Genomic DNA, 17,062 nt, shown 5'->3' on the forward strand with positions numbered 1-17,062 from the left:
CGGAGGAGTATCGCTTTCCCTTTCAAGAGGAAGATGTACTCTCTACAGAAATGAACTTATCGAGCCAAGAAGACTCATTAGGGAAAGATTGCAAGAATGAAGCAGTACCTAATGGTTAATTTGAACCCTCAATTGCATCAAAAATATAGTGATTAGCACTAATTAATCATCATTGATTAATCATTGATTAGCAAATTAATCTTCTGTTTTGTGTGCAGAAAACAGAGTATGCGGGGAGTCCAGATCTAGTATCTTAGACTTCAAATGAGCTCAAATTCTTTCAAGGACATCAATAGCAATGATTCTAGTAGAGGATTAAGCCAAGAAACATAAGATTTTACCAAATATTGAAAGCTTAATCTCTGTTTTACCAAAGTCACCTGCAGATTTGATGAAGAGCTTGGATCTCACTGTAGACTTGATCAAATTGAATTCTGTCTTCACCAGCTTGTAGAGCATGCTTGAAAACACTTGGGGCTAAGAGGAATTATACCCATTTGAACTGTGGAAGTGAAGATCTCAAATTTTCTCCCAGAAGCAGGCGCCTGGTAAATTCGCGATTTCTCCTGCACCCATCGACGGTTTGCTGCGCTGATTTATGAGCTTGAAGAGCAATGAGATAGCTATGTTATGCTAGAAGGGTTTGGGCTAATTTGATGTGTGCAAGGAGAGAGAGCTCCTCCACTGGCTGGGGGTGCAGAGGTGAGTTGAAAAATAACTTAAAATTTTGATTAATTTTTAATTATCTACTAATCTTAATTAATTAGATAATGGGCTCATAAACCTGATGGATTCTAGGCATGGCTCTGATACCATGTTGAAATTAGAGCAATGTGATGAGCTATGGTGGATCAAATACTAGAATCAACATCATTAACAAAGTGATTAGTAAATAATTAAGATGTAATTAGTGAGTAATTAGCAAATAGCTTAATGTAAGCATGGATAATAAAAAACCAGCAAATTCTCATTAGGCCAATGCCTCAATTTATAGAGTTTACATCCAAGCATCTAATCCCACTGATTTCTCCTTGATTCACTCCGCCTCTTTTTCTTGATTCTCTCCACCTCTTCACTTTTCCCAGAATATCTCCCAGTATATCTCCACACTTCCTAAATCTTCTCATGCTACCCTTTATTCTCTCCCAGTAGATTCTTCTCACCTTTTTACATGTTCTTTCACATTTACACATGCTCTTTTACAGTCTCTAACCAAGGGCTTGTTCCCGCACACACCCTATTCACTTGTATATTTCAACACGACAACCACTCTTGAAGAAGCTTCTCAAGCATTCCTTTCTTACTATGAAAAGAAACTCAAGGGAAAAGCCTTGAAGCCAACACCTCTTCATCAACCAACCTCACCAAAAGAGCGGGATGCTAGCTTAAAAGCCTCATCATCGAAAGCTACTCTGCAAGAGACCCAAGCCTCATTGTCAACAATGCCCATGAGTCTTAAGCCTACAACCTCAGTGCCAACCAATGTGAAGGAAGGCCCCAAACCTTCCACTTCATCCAAAAAAAAACTCCACCACACGACAACCAAAATCAAGGTATCTTAATAGTAATAAAATATGGGTGGAAAAGCAGCTACTTGTAGCTCAAGGCTACTACGAAGGTGCCAATCCAATTTGGGTGCCTCGACAATCAAAGCCTCTTCCTCAACACAAAACTCAATGGCCAAAGAAGAATAAAATTACTCCACAACACTGTCCACGAAAACTCCACCACACGACAACCAAAATCAAGGTATCTTAATAGTAATAAAATATGGGTGGAAAAGCAGCTACTTGTAGCTCAAGGCTACTACGAAGGTGCCAATCCAATTTGGGTGCCTCGACAATCAAAGCCTCTTCCTCCTCAACACAAAACTCAATGGCCAAAGAAGAATAAAATTACTCCACACAACACTGTCCACAAAAGTCTATGCGAGTTTCTCAAAGAACTCCAACAACTCAAAAAGTATGGGTACACAAAAAGATTACTACAAGCTCAAGGGTAATGCCAAGGTAATACCAAAGCTTGGATACCCAAGTGCATTAAGAAGTCACCCAAGCCTGCTTAAAAAAAGAAGCCTCAACATCAAAGGCATCAACCATTAGCTCCTCATGTTCATCTAAAATAGATTCCTGTGAAAACGTGCTTCAACAACAAGGGTATTATGATGGCAATCCCATGATATGGTTACTAAGATCAAACAAAGTGAAGAAAGCCTCACCACAACTTCAATTCCAACAACTTCACCTAAATTTTGACAAGAATGGATACCCAAGCATCACCAAGCAAGCCACTCAACCCCTCTCGTGTATACAACACATACACAAGAGCTTGCATGTTTAGGCAACATCAATGGTAACTAACCAGAAGCTATACCTACCGCCTTAACAACACTTGAGCCACAGATTCAAGGATCAATTCCCACATCTGCAAAACAGAAACTTATGAGCACCTCAAGGACAAACTCACAATGCTCTTTTTACTCCTCTATATGAGAAGTATGAGTACAGAAGCTACACGACAGACATAAGATCTCAAAAAAAGGAGAGTAGCCACAGGAACCTATTACTCGCAAGAAGGTGGTTTTAAAAAAAATATTTAAAAAATAAAAAAAAGGACAGAAACATAAGAGAGTCACACAAATAGCGTATCGAAAAAGGTAGAATATCACAAGAAACTCCCAACGATCTTTAATAGCCATTACATTTTTGTTAAGCTTATAGCTTACTATTATTTTGGCTAAGTTAATACAGTAGTTGCTCCATGAGTACATATCTATATTTATTGTTGATAACTTTCCTAGTACATCTCTAGATAGGCGGGCCATGGTTGGTGAAAGCCTGGTCAATGGTACAACCCATTGCCTGAAATTTTCTTCAAATTGCAAACCTCTCCAAACGAAAACTAGAGTCTTCACAATACATTGATCTCTATTCTTTAGTGAAGATGTTTATATTAGCCTCGCAAGTTGTCGTAATTCTTTCATGCCTCACCAACAAGTGGCTAATTCAACAAGCAGTAGCTCAATAAGAGTCTATTTCACTCATTTAATGTACTTCATGTTTACGTGCTTCATAGAGTACTTAAATATACATAAAAGCATAAAAAGCACATGGGAAGAAGCATGTAGAAACATGTCTTACTCAACAACATTTGACAAGAATCTTGCCACAAAAAGGGACATCATCAAAGGCCAAATTTTTCAAGTGATGAATGTCGCTTCAATTTATCAGATGAGGAACTGAGAATCACAATCTTGTTCTGATGATTTTGTCTATGTTCCTCTGGATCCTTCCTTCTCTTCTCTCCCATTATTAACATCTCTTAGTTTCCCAACTAACACAACTAACATGTAACTTTGCTTATGATTGCCAAAAACAAAGTGAGCAAAAATGCTAACATGTAACTTTGCTTATGATTGCCAAAAACAAAGTGAGCAAAAATGCTAACAAAGTATAAAAATGTAATCACTACATAAAAATCCACACACCCGTTAGGAATTCTTGCTAATCTTTAACCTTCTCATTTAATAACTAGCCTTTCTTATTCCTATCGGAGGAACAAGGACCATTGAATGTCACTCAACATCAAAAGCCATCACCGAAGCTTGTCAATTCTCCCTACACACAAAGGTTTTCAATGTGAACAAGGACGCGATTGACATCAGGAGGGGGGAAATATTAACCAGTTTCTAGGGTTAACAAGAGCTATTGAAAATATATTACATCAAGGAGTCAAGGTAGACACACCAAAAGGTAATACATTCAAGATATGAAGCAATGGTGTTCAAATCTTCAACTTGACGGGCATCCGTAATGGTCCGACGGAATACTTATGGCCATTTCTAGTTCAAGAGCATGTGGTAGCAAGTTAGAATAAAGTCCTAAATAAGTGATGTACTTCATGGATATATTATGAGAGTGGTCATTATAATAGCATTAGGCCTCTTATGAGCCTAAAGTGCATGGTCGGCCACAGTTTAAGCCTAGTGTGAACACTTATGGCCATGTATATAAGTGAAAATCTCTCATAATACAAAGGACTCTCCCATTGTGCAATAGAGTCTTGTTGTTGCTAATCCTTTTGCTAATCTCTCTCGAGTTATGGAGCTTGGAGATCTCAAGGGTTACGAGCTTGGCCAATGGAAAGATCCCCCCCCGCGACAATTGCACTTTGCCAGGTAATCTTCTTGTTGGATGTGTTTCGACGAGGGTTTGGGTGAGCCATAATAACATGTTTTTTTGATTGGTTGGGTTACCCTTCAAAATGACAGGTTTAGTAAAAATAGTGCTGGTTTTTTGACACTTTGTCTTATTTTTCCGTGACTGTGACTCAAAGGGCATGATGCACTTTGAAAAGCAACCTTGCTCCAACACAAAACTCTTGGCAATGTTGACTTCTCATGGGTGCCACTTCTTCATCTCGGTGCATTGAGTGATCCATGGCATAGCCTAGAGAACCATAATGATGCTGGGAAGGTTCCATTGATGGGGGGTTGTTTGGATGATGATGGTGTGAGAAAGCTTGGGTTTGGTGGAGATTGGGTTCGGCCATATATAACACTCTACCTATTGTTGAGGTTGAAATGGAGTGCCATTCTATGTAGAAATGAGCAAAAACTTATGGTATAAGCTACCTATCTTTGGCAAATAGAGGTGGCCATATGTCCATGCCCACAGCCTTTGTAGTAGCCCATATTGTTCTAATTGGGTCTTTTTATAAGATGAATGAACCATTAACAACAAAACATTGCAAATATGATGTGCAACAACACAGAATTTGGTGCTTGTGTATCTCGCGCTTTGGTGCATGCGTATATGTGATTTGTGTGCATGCATTGCAATGGGGACCAGAGCATGTGTTATCCCTCCTTTTCCACATCTTGCATGCACACAAACATTGAATATAAAATACCTAGAGAGAAAATGGCTTTCAATCTCCTTTATTTTTGTAAGCATATATTTGGCATCCAATCCAAAAACCTTGCTTTGAGAATAGCCATAGATCGTTTGTGAGGTCTTTCAATACACAATCACTAGACACCATACCCTACACTCCACACATGTGTGTGCCAACCTACGTGTTAGAAATGGACATTTCACATGTGTGCAACTTCTTGATGCCAATATGTTATTGTCTGTGCAGTTTGCTACTATCATATTAACATTTGTACCATGTGGGCATAAGTGTCGGCATTGTGCTCCAGGTCACATTGGTATGATGAAGCTTTAACTGTGTATCGGTGGAGTGATCTTGCCATACATCTCTTACAAGGTTGTTTGTATAACACACATAGACAAAGACACAGATAGAGAGCATCATTATTGTTTGTTGAGAACTTTGCAAAGGCATGACATGCATATACAAAGGGAAGTTAGAGAGATCGATGGTGTAGTATCTCTGCAATGAAGGTGGACAACGCTATACTCTTCCTTTTTGTGTGAGAAATGTGTGAATGTTGCGGTCTTTCCTTTTTTGTGTGAGAAATGTGTGAATGTTACGATCTTCATTATAGCAAGGAAAACATGTACAAACGATAGTGTAGGCTTGGCACTCCAAGCGATCATGTTGCTCTTTCTCTTACACTATTAACTTCTTGAAACCAAGAGTTGCCATACTGCCCATGATCCATGTTTGATTATGCCATGTCGACTAACCACAACATATTTGCCTAACATACTCCCCAAAGATGATAGCACCCCTAGAGGCACACACTTTTGCATGGGCTTTTGTGAAGGTTTTGGCATGCTAAGGTAAGTCCCTACCCTTTCTTACCAGCCCTCGAATCTTCCACAAAAGACAAGACTAGGGGAGTTGAAGATGATAGCACCCCTAGAGACACACACATCTACATGCACTTGTGGAGGTGTTGGCATGCTTTAAAAAAGGCAAGTCCCCACATTGCCTTATGAGCCCTCCAATCCTCTACAAAAGACAAGCTTGGGGAGTTGAACATAGGAGGGGTCCCTTTGGGGACTATATATACCCTTTCATCTTCCACACTATCTTTGCACGTGTAAGTACTTGGCATCCTTTTTCCCTATTTTGCAATCTCCAGTAGCATGTGAGATTTTCACCTCCAAGGATCCCCTCAAATTGAGTACGGAGGGAAGTAATCAAGACCATGAACAACGGGATGCTCACACCATCTTGGAAATCAAGAGTTGCCACACCACCCATGAAGTTTCGGCACCACACCATGTTTGATTCTGCAGTGAACATATGTACCCAATGTACTCCCTAGCCGCTAGCACCCTTGGAGGCACACACATCCACGAGATCTATGGAGCTTTGGCATGCTAAGGCAGGTCTCCACTCTAACCACCCCTCTAATCTCCCACAAAAGATAAGCTTGGGGTATTTGAAGATAGGAGGGATCCCTTTTGACTATATATAACCTTTTATCTTCCAAAATGCCTTTGTATGTGGGATTACTTGGCATCCCCTTTCCCATCTTGCAACCCCCACTACCCATGCGAGATTTTCCCCTCCCAACACAACTTTCACACATGTTATGATTTATAAGTCTCAAGCATCTAGGGTGGCTAATCCCTTCTTTCCACCTTTTAAATTATTCCTATGAAATCAAATCATGGGCTTGCGGAGGTGTTGGCATGCTAACGCAAGTCTCCACTTTGCCTTACCAACCCATCAATCCTCCACAAAAGACAAGCTTGGGGGAGTTGAAGATAGGAGGGGTCCCTTTGGTGTGTTCACACACATCACTACTATAATATGGTAACAAATCCCCCCTGGAGTGATGCGGTGAACAAGAGCTAGCACTCATGTATAGGGAAGTGTCTAGCTATGTGGACGAATCCACAAAAGGGAGCAAGCCCAAAGCTTTGCGAAAAGCTTCGAACTTCTCACGAGGCAGAGCCTTTGTGAAAAGGTCTGCAAGGTTATCCTGTGTTGGCACATAAGCCAAACTGATCTCTCCTGCAGAGAGTCTCTCCCTGACATAATGGTAGTGCACCTCAATGTGCTTCGTACGAGCATGGAACACTGGGTTCCGCGCAACTGCCAATGCGCTCTGACTGTCAGTGAAGATGGTGGTGGCAGATGGCTGCCCAACACCCAAATCAGCCATAAGGCGTCTGAGCCACACACACTCAACCGTAGCTGTGAAAGCTGCCCTGTACTCAGCTTCACAACTAGAAGTGGCCACAGTAGGCTGCTTCTTGCTCAACCATGATATGCATGAGCTTCCAAGCATGAAGCAAAAACCACTCGTGGACACGCGTGTGTCATAACAACCAGCCCAGTCAGAATCTGAAAAAACATGTAAATCTGGCGGCAATGATCCCCCCTTGGGATAAAACAACCCAAGATGCCGAGTACCACTCAAATAGCGAAAGATACGCTTCACTGCCTGCCAATGCTTAATGCCTGGGCTATGCATAAATCTGCTCACCTGTGAGACTGCAAACTGAATGTCTGGCCTCGTAATGCATACATAAATGAGGCAACCAACAGCTGTCTGATAGAGTGTGACATCAAAGTGATCTCCAGCATCATGAAGACTCAACTTCAAACCTGTCTCCATTGGAGTAGCAATAGGCTTGCAGTCTTCAAGGCCAAATCTCCGCAACAATGTTTCAATATACTTTGTCTGACACAAAGCAATACCTCCATCACACTGCTTAAATTGTATCCCCAAATAATGATGCAAATGCCCCAAATCTGACATCTCAAAAGAGGCATTCAAATCAGCCTTAAAATCAGCAATATGACTCTCATTTGGTCCTGTGAGCAGCATGTCATCGACATAGAGAGCAATGATTAGATGTACACCATCCACACGTTTAACATACAAAGTGCTTTCTGTTGGACTATTCTGAAACCCATGTGCAGTCAAATATGCATGTATTTTTTCATACCAAGCTCGTGGAGCTTGCTTTAAACCATATAAAGCCTTTTTTAACCTGCACACTTTGTTTTCCTGCCCTCTTTGAACAAAACCACGAGGCTGCGATACATACACCTTCTCATGCAAATCTCCATTTAAGAACGCAGTCTTTATGTCCAGCTGATGTACATTCCAACCATTATGAGCTGCTAATGCACAGATGCTACGAACAGTGGTCATACGACATGTGGGAGCAAAAGTCTCATCAAAATCAATGCCCTTCTCTTGAGCATAACCTTTTGCAACAAGCCTAGCCTTATGGCGATCCACTGTGCCATCAGGCTTACGCTTCAATTTGTATACCCACTTAGTGCCAATGGCCTTCTTGCCAGGAGGCAAGTCACATAAAGACCATGTACCATTCTTCATAATAGCATCGTATTCTGCTTGCATAGCAGCCATCCAATTTTCTGAACTTTGTGCCTCATCAAATGAAACAGGCTCACTTTCATCGCACATACTAGAAACAGCCAATGCATAACAATCTGACGCATAAGAGGCACCATGAGAGCCAGAACGAGTGCGACTAGACAAAGGGGCATCCAACTTGCTGTCACGCAAAGTCTGCACCAGCCATCTAGGCATATTCCTAGAGCCCTCAATCTCTTGTCTCTCATCCTCAAGTGCATCATGCACATCTGCATCAGATATAGGCTGATCTGTGCCATCATTTAAAACCTGCATAGGCTGAAAAACTGCCTCATGAGGTATTGCACTTGACTGTGCACCACTGAAAAGAGGCAACAATGTATCATAGACATCACGTGAGCTGATATCTGTCTCCTTAGTACATGAAACCAAGGGCTGAACTGCATCTTCCACAAATACAACATCACGGCTAACCAAAATGCGCTTTGTCTGTGGATGATACAAACGATAGCCTTTGCTCTCAGCACTATATCCAACAAAAATACATTTGACAGCTTTGTCATCCAATTTTCTGCGATGTTGCACAGGCACTAATGCATATGCCAGGCAACCAAAAACACGTAAATGGCCAACAGATGGCTTGCGGCCATGCCAAGCCTCATATGGAGTGACAACCTGTAATGCTTTGGTGGGACACCTGTTTAGTACATAAGTGGCACACATGACAGCCTCAAGCCAAAAACCATGTGGTAGACTTTGACTCTTAACCATACATCTTGCCATTTCCATGAGAGACCTGTTTTTTCTCTCAGCCACACCATTCTGCTGTGGTGTATACGGCACTGTACATTGGTGTTTTATCCCACGCTCAGCCAGAAATGCATTAAATTCTGAAGACATATACTCCCCCCCTCGATCTGAACGGAGGGTGCCCATCTTACTTTCTGACACATTTTCAGCCATAACCAAAAACTGTTTGAAGCACAAAAACACTTCGGACTTTGCCTTCAAAGGATATACCCATGCATGCCTGGTAAAATCATCAATGAAAGTCACGAAGTAAAGGTAGTTTCCAAATGATGGAGTTTGCATGGGTCCACAAACATCACTGTGAACAAGCTGCAATCTGCGTTCAGCTCTCACTGATCCATCTTTGGGAAAGGAAGCACGCTGCATTTTACCCAATATGCAGCCCTCACAAACATGCTTGACAGGTGCCTCAAGCTTAGGCAAAGAAGACACCATTTCAGATTTCTGCAGGCGCAGCAAACTTGCAAAATTCAGATGACCAAAACGTGCATGCCACAGTTTTGCATTTGAAATAGCCTGCGTATCCATAATAGCACATGCTGAATCCTCTACACATTTGCCATCCATATTGAGCTTATACAGCCCTCGACATAGTGAACCAGATGCTACAATGATGTCACCACAAGAGAGATCATGAACAGTACATCTGTCATCCACAAATTTTACAACCAAACCTGTTTTGGCAAATGCGGAGACTGACAGCAGATTCTTTTTGATCCCTGGCACATACAATGCATCAAAAAGTGTAAAGGTGTTGCCATTTGCAACATTCAGCACAATCTGTCCAACTCCTTTAACGGGATAAGAGGAGTTATTGGCACAAGTGACAGTATTCCCTGTGGGAGCAGACTCAAGGAAAGTGAATAAACTGCGCTGCGAGGTGATATGCTTAGTGGCACCACTGTCAAAGTACCATACATCTGAATCTACTGCAGACATACATGTGTCATGCAAAGATGGGTCATAACTGCACTGCGCATTGAATGCCCATTCTGTATCTAGCACAACATTAGCAGATTCATTGTTAGAAGGAGAGGCATCTGCAACAGCCATACCAGCCTCTTTCTTCTTAGCCTCTTTCGCAGCCAGCTTAGGACACGCTTTGATGACATGATCATTTCCCTTACAGTACTTGCAAAATGTCTTCTGTTTGTCACCCTTCTTCTCATCTTTGTCTTCCTTCTTTGGTTGCGCAGCATTTGCAGATTTCTGCTTACTAGAAGAAAAGCCAGCTTTACCTTTCCCGCTTCTCTGACTAGCAACGAAAGCTTGATCTGCGACACGCATATTATTCCTGTTTTGCCTTGACTGGTCTTCTTGCAGCAAAACAGAAACTAACTCCTCAAATGATAAGGCATTGGGATTGCCTTTCATCATCAAGCGAAGAGTGGAAGCAAAACCCTGATAAGAATCTGGTAGACCATTCAAAACAGTCTGCACAAGTGAACTGTCTGACAGGATTTCATCTGCAGAAATGAGCTGCTCTTTGAAATCCTTGATCTTTGTCAAAAAGCTATCCATAGAATCACCTTCGTTCATATGCTCATTCTCCAACTGTTTTCGGAGGTAAGCAACACGAGCCTCATTTCTTGCCTGATACAATGTGGCAAGTACATCCCAAGCATCCTTAGAAGTCCTGCAGGAGCGAATATGTGGGATAATGGTACGTTTGACAGACAGCGCAATCAAGGCATGAGCCTGCGCATCTCTACCATCCCAACGAATCTGCTCTGCTGAAAGTGGTGGTTCTCGAACAGCTGCTACAGCACTTGTGCCTGCACCATCATCAACAGTACCTGTTTCTGATGTGTTTGCAGCATTCCCAGCCACAATAGGACGTGCATCAATACCCTGCACAATGTTCCATAACCCCTTTGCTACCAATACATGTCGCATCATATATGCCCACAATGGATAGTTGGTGCCATCCAACTTATCCTCAGCAGCCAACATGCGGAATACATCATTGTTGTCAGCCATGGCCAATGACTGTACTACTAGATGTAAATGCTGTCTGTAAGAGGTAAACCTGTATAAAATCGACCTGTGCTATGTAGCACAGCCCAAAACAGACGAATGGGCACCTGTCCTGCAGATTTTAAACTTGACAGAAAATCTGCACAGTAGGACGATTTTGCCTGCGCAGTACTTGGAATGCAAAAACGGAGGGCGAAATGACTTCAAATCAAAATTCTGAAACCTGCAGACGCTCGTGAAACCTCGTTGCAATCGGAGGAGATGAAGCGGCAGGTGCCGGTGATGCTGCCCGGGAGGAGGAAGCCTGCTCTGATACCAATTGTTGGAATTAGGGTTGCAAGAATGCACACACAACTTCAAGAAGATGAGGAAGCTTGAGCACAACACAGTAGTGTATTATGAGTGCCAAAAATGAAAGATTACTAGCCCTAGAAGATAATGGGCGTATATACAATGCACGGGGGAAAAAACCTCCTAGTGAGGGAAAAAGTGCCCCGGCGGTCCTAAGTGTGTTCACACACATCACTACTATAATATGGTAACATTAAGCACCCCTCCAATCTCTCACAAAATATAAGCTTGGGGTAGTTGAAGATAGGAGGGGTCCTTTAGACTATATATACCCTCTTATCTTCCACAATGCCTTTGCATGTGAGATTACATGGCATCCCTTTACCCATCTTGCAATCCCACTACCCATGCAAGATTTTCCCCTCCAACACAACTTTCACACATGTTATGATTTATAAGTCTCAAGCATCTAGGGTGGCTAATCCCTGCTTTCCACCTTAAAAATACTTCACATGAAATCAATGTCCATGTATAGTAATCAATTTATGTACACATATGACCCACATAGAACCACATCTTCACACTTTGGACCATCATTGATGTGGACCACGACCATCAAGGAAATAAGTTGTATTTACATAGTAGGACTTTTAAGACAATCCCATGTGCTAGAGCAGTGGTGAAAGATGAGGTTGTTTGGGCCACAATCACACTATATGTATAGGTCATTGGTTGTGTATACAACGAATAGGGACTTTCATAGCCAATGTGGAGCAGGATTGATGTGAAGCAAAGTGATCCTCTATCTCTCACCCTTTTTGTTGAGTTGTGTATAGATGAATAGTGAATTTCATTGAAAAACTTAGTGTAAGGGCTTCACTTCACATGAGATGGTAGTCTCTATTATAGTATATGTAGATGATGTAGCAATTTTGTCACACACAACAGAAGGGTTGCAAAGGCACATGGATGAATTACACGCTTTTTATAATAAGGAGTGAGACTTGCATGTTAACCTTGGTAGACAAAGACCATGGGCTTTCACATGACTTATCATGGGGTGCAAAAAGATAATTTCAATTTAAAGGATAAGAATGAAAGTCATAAGAAATATACATATCTACAAAGCTATAATGTGAGACCCAAAAGTCCTCTTAGAACTAGTAAGGAGTAGAGGAAAGATTAGTTGAAGTATATGAAATGCTTGAGAATGCTTTCAAGAACACTTCTAATAAATCCATACAAATTCCCTTGACTCACTAGTTAGACTATCAACCATGTATGGAGCAACATTTTGGGATGTAGATCTCACATCATCAAATTGGAGTTTAATAGAGAGAATACAAGTCATGATGCTTTCATGAACACCACATCATTCTAGTATAGTTTGTAGTCGTGTGTCCTCTCCACATAGATGCCTCATTTCAATTGGTTACTTTCATATACAAAGTGTGCCCTCTCCACTTAGATGCCTCTGGTTACTTTCATATAAAGTGTGCACAAATTTGGAACAATGAATAGAACACCAATTAGCCCTATCCTCATCCATGCAAGATGCTAAGAATTGGTAGTATACCAAAGTAATAAACTGGATTATAACACATGGTTTCATATCTAGTGGCTTATATGAGGACTTGGATAATAAGTTTGGCATACTCTCTATTTAAACACCGTGTAAGGAAGACTAGAGCCAACCTTGCCCTGACTCTCTCTCTCTCTCTCTCTCTCTCTCTCTCTCTCTCTCTCTCTCACCAATTAGCCCTATTATCATCCATGCAAGATGTTAAGAATTGGTAATATACCAAAGCAATAAAGTGGACTATAACACATGGTTTCATATCTGGTGGCTTAGATGAGGACTTGGATAATAAGTTTGGCATAATCTCTATTTAAACACCGTGTAAGGAAGACTAGAACCAATCCTACCCTAGGTCTCTCTCTCTCTCTCTCTCTCTCTCTCTCTCTCTCTCTCTCTCTCTCTCTCTCTCTCTCTCTCTCTCTCTCTCTCTCTCTCTCTCTCTATCTATCTATCTATCTATCTATCTATCTATCTATGGTCGTTTTACCAATCTCCTATTTGTGATGAAAAAAATAGGGAGAGTTTTGTGTTTGCAATGACAATGAGTAAGAGGGAGAGTTTTGTGTTTGCAACATGACAATGAGTAAGAGAGAGAGAGAGAGGAGAGTGGAGTGGAGTGAGGGTTGGGCTAGAGGAGGGAGGATGAGGAGAGAAGAGAGAGAGGATAGGGGTAATAGAGGGTATAGGGAGAGAGTGTATGTCAAAAAAAGCTCGCTCCAATTTATGAAGCAGTATGATTGATGCCAAAGATTTGTATCTCTCCATAAGAAGGATAGAATTCCCCTATTGTCTAGCAATCTCTTAAAAAATGGGGTATTGACTTTGTAGATGTAATTAGCCATGCAAAAAAATAACAAAGGCTCAATACATCACTATTTCTATAGACTACATGATTGAATGGAGTGAAGCTAAATCTACACGTAAGGATGTTAATGTAAGGATAACCGTGAAGTTTTTATATAAGAATTAATTGCAAGTCTTCGACCTACTACCCCCAAGCCAAGTGAAGAGTACTAACAAGAAGGCATTATGTGCATTTCTTACCAAAATAGTGCACTAAAATAGTGCACTAAAACAAGAAGACATTATGTGCAAATTACCAAAATAATACACTAGCAAGAAGATGTTATGTGCTCTTCTTACCAAAATAGTTGAAGCCAATAGAAGTGATTGGCAGCATAAGCTCATGGTAGCTATATGGGCTTATCGAGCAGCTTACAAGGTCACAATAAATAACACTCCTTACAATTTAGGCTTTAGGCTAGAAGCAGTGATGCCGATGGAGTATATTCTTTAAACTACCATAAATGACGAATGAGAATGACTCTCATAGAGATTAGTAGCCCTTATGGGAAATGCTATTTTGAAGAGATTAGTAGCCATTAAAAAAGATCTAAAACAAGACTTGGAGTTATTCCTAGAATGATTGTTGTGAGGTGTAAACAAGGTTTGATAATAATATGAAGGATAGAGATTTTGGTAAAGTGCCACTATCTATGAAGTACCTGGTAGATGCACTTCATGTTCTTAATATTACAATAAACCTTGTTTCATTTGGATAGATGGTTGACCAAGGTCTTGTAAGTGAGTTTCAATCCTCAACAATGCTTTATGGAAGACATCAAAAATCAATGCCGCTTGGTTACAAAGCATAATAGAAATGATAGGATGTTTACTTTAAATGTTAGCATGCCTGAGGTGAAGGCAACCATGTTTACACATGGGACATGTGTCATCGTAGATATTAACATATGGCATAAGCACATTGGTCATGTGATATACAACGGGCAACTGAAATTCATGCTCAAAATATTGTTACACGTTTATTGAAGTTTAAGGTTGATGGTAGTATGTGAAGCATGCTTTCCCACATGAAAAGCATGCCAAACATGCTTTTCCACATGAAAAACATATGAACACAAGGCCATTAAATATTATACATTTTGATATATGGAGACGGACCAACCAATATTATAACAATTATAGGCTGTAGGTACTATGTTACATTCATTGTGATGATCACACTAAGAAAGTGTGGGTTTATTTTATGAAGGAGAAAAGTGAGGTGTTTTCTCACTTTTAGAGATTTAAAGCCGTAGTTGAGAAGGAAAAAGGTATGCAAATAAAATTTCTAAGAAGCATATTTCTCTAATGAGTTCAGGAAATCAAGAGGCAATTCACATGTAGATGTACACTCCACAACAGAATGGTGTTGTTGGGTTGAAAGGAAAAATAGGCACATTGCATGAGTTGCTTGTGCCTTGATGTTTGAAAAGAATATGCTGGATTATTATTGGGTTGAATCAAGAAGAAATTCACATGTAGGTACACTCCGCAATAGAATGGCGTTGCTGAAAGAGTAGCACCTACATTATAAACATAACCCCCATTGCAAGTGTTCATGGCATGATGCCTGAACAAAAGTCTATAGGCATAAAATAGATGTGTCTCACTTGAAAGTGTTTAGATGTATTGCATATGTGCATGCTGCTAATGAAGTGAGAACCAAGTTGAGCCCAATTATAGAGAAATGCATCTTTATTGGTTATGCTTTGGAATAGAAAGAGGTATAAATGTTATAACCTTACCACTCATGAGGTGTGAGTAAGTAGAGATGAGTAGCTAGTATGCACACGTGAAAGTAACCAAAGATGTAGATGTAAGAAAGTAATGATGCTATCCTACTTATAGAGCAACAACCCACAGGGTCTTAGAAGACCTAGAGTCCTCTAGCAGTGGATCTGGTGTTAATTTATGGTCAGGTAGGTTGTAGATAAATGTAAGGAGTATATATACATCATCTCGTGGTGCTCCAACTGCTAGTACACATGTATCACACAAAAGGGAGGAAAAGGTAGATCAACCTTTTGTGCCTGATCTATCAGATTTGTCAACAAGGCACTCTTATGTGGATGGTGACTCTAGTGGCTATAAGTAGAGCCTTGATGAGTAGCTTGGCATTCTGTTAATGGTTACTCCTAGTACATGGAGAACAAGGGCTATTTTGAGGACACACGATAGTGATTGTGGTGGTGTACACGCAAAGGTTTACTCAAGTTAGATACCTTGTTGATAGACTGAGATATAATGGATGCACAACCCATCACTATGCTGAGATGGTTGAAGCAATACAAGATAGAGAGCCCACTTGTTTTGAGCAGGCACTTGGAAATAAAAAATGGAAAGATGACATGGATGTGGAGATGGTAGCATTAGATACAAATACAACATAAGAATTAGTTCCTTTGCCTAAGGATAAGAAGGCAGCTAGATGTAAGTGGGTGTACAAAAGGTCAAGCATAATTTAGATGGACCTATGTATACGTAGGCATATGGAATTAAGTAGAGATGTTATCTTTGATGAGATGAGTAGCTGGTATGCACCACTGAAAGTAACCAAAGATGTAGATGTAAGAAAGTAATGATACTATTTCACATGTAGAGCAGCAACCCATAGGTGCTTAGTAGACCTAGAGTTCTCTAGAAGTGGATCTGGTTTTAATCCATGGTCAGGCAGGTTGCAGATAAATGAAAAGGAATATAGATACATCATCTCATGGTACTACAAGTGATCGTACACATGTATCATGTAAAAGAAAAGAAAATGTAGACCAACCTTTTGTACCTGATCTATCAAATTTGTCAAAGGCACTCTTATGTGGATGGTGACTCTAGTGGCTCTAAGTAGAGTCTTGATAAGGAGCTTGGCATTTTGTTAGTGGTGGTTACTCCCAGTACACAAAGAACCAGTGCTATTTTGAGGACACTCGGTAGTGATTGAGGTGGTGTACATGTAAAGAGTTAGATACCTTGTTGATACGCTGAGATATGATGGATGTCCAACCCATCACTATGTTAAGATGGTTAAAGTAGAACAAGAGTTAGAGCCCATGTGTTTTGAGTAGACACTCGGAAATAAAAAATGGAAAGATGCCATGGATGAGGAGATGGTAGCATTAGATACAAATGCGACAGAAGAATTAGTTCCTTTGCCTAAGGATAAGAAAGCAGTTTGGAAAACCACATTTATCATAGATTTCTTTCAATTTGCCGAGCTCATAACCCTTGAGGTCTCCAAGCTCCACAACTCCTTAAGAAGCAATTCCACCGCACCTCCTCCCGCGAGCGCT

This window comes from Cibotium barometz, chromosome 61 (assembly GCF_041138505.1).
Source record: "Cibotium barometz isolate CiBa-2024 chromosome 61, ASM4113850v1, whole genome shotgun sequence".
Lineage (NCBI taxonomy): Eukaryota > Viridiplantae > Streptophyta > Polypodiopsida > Cyatheales > Cibotiaceae > Cibotium > Cibotium barometz.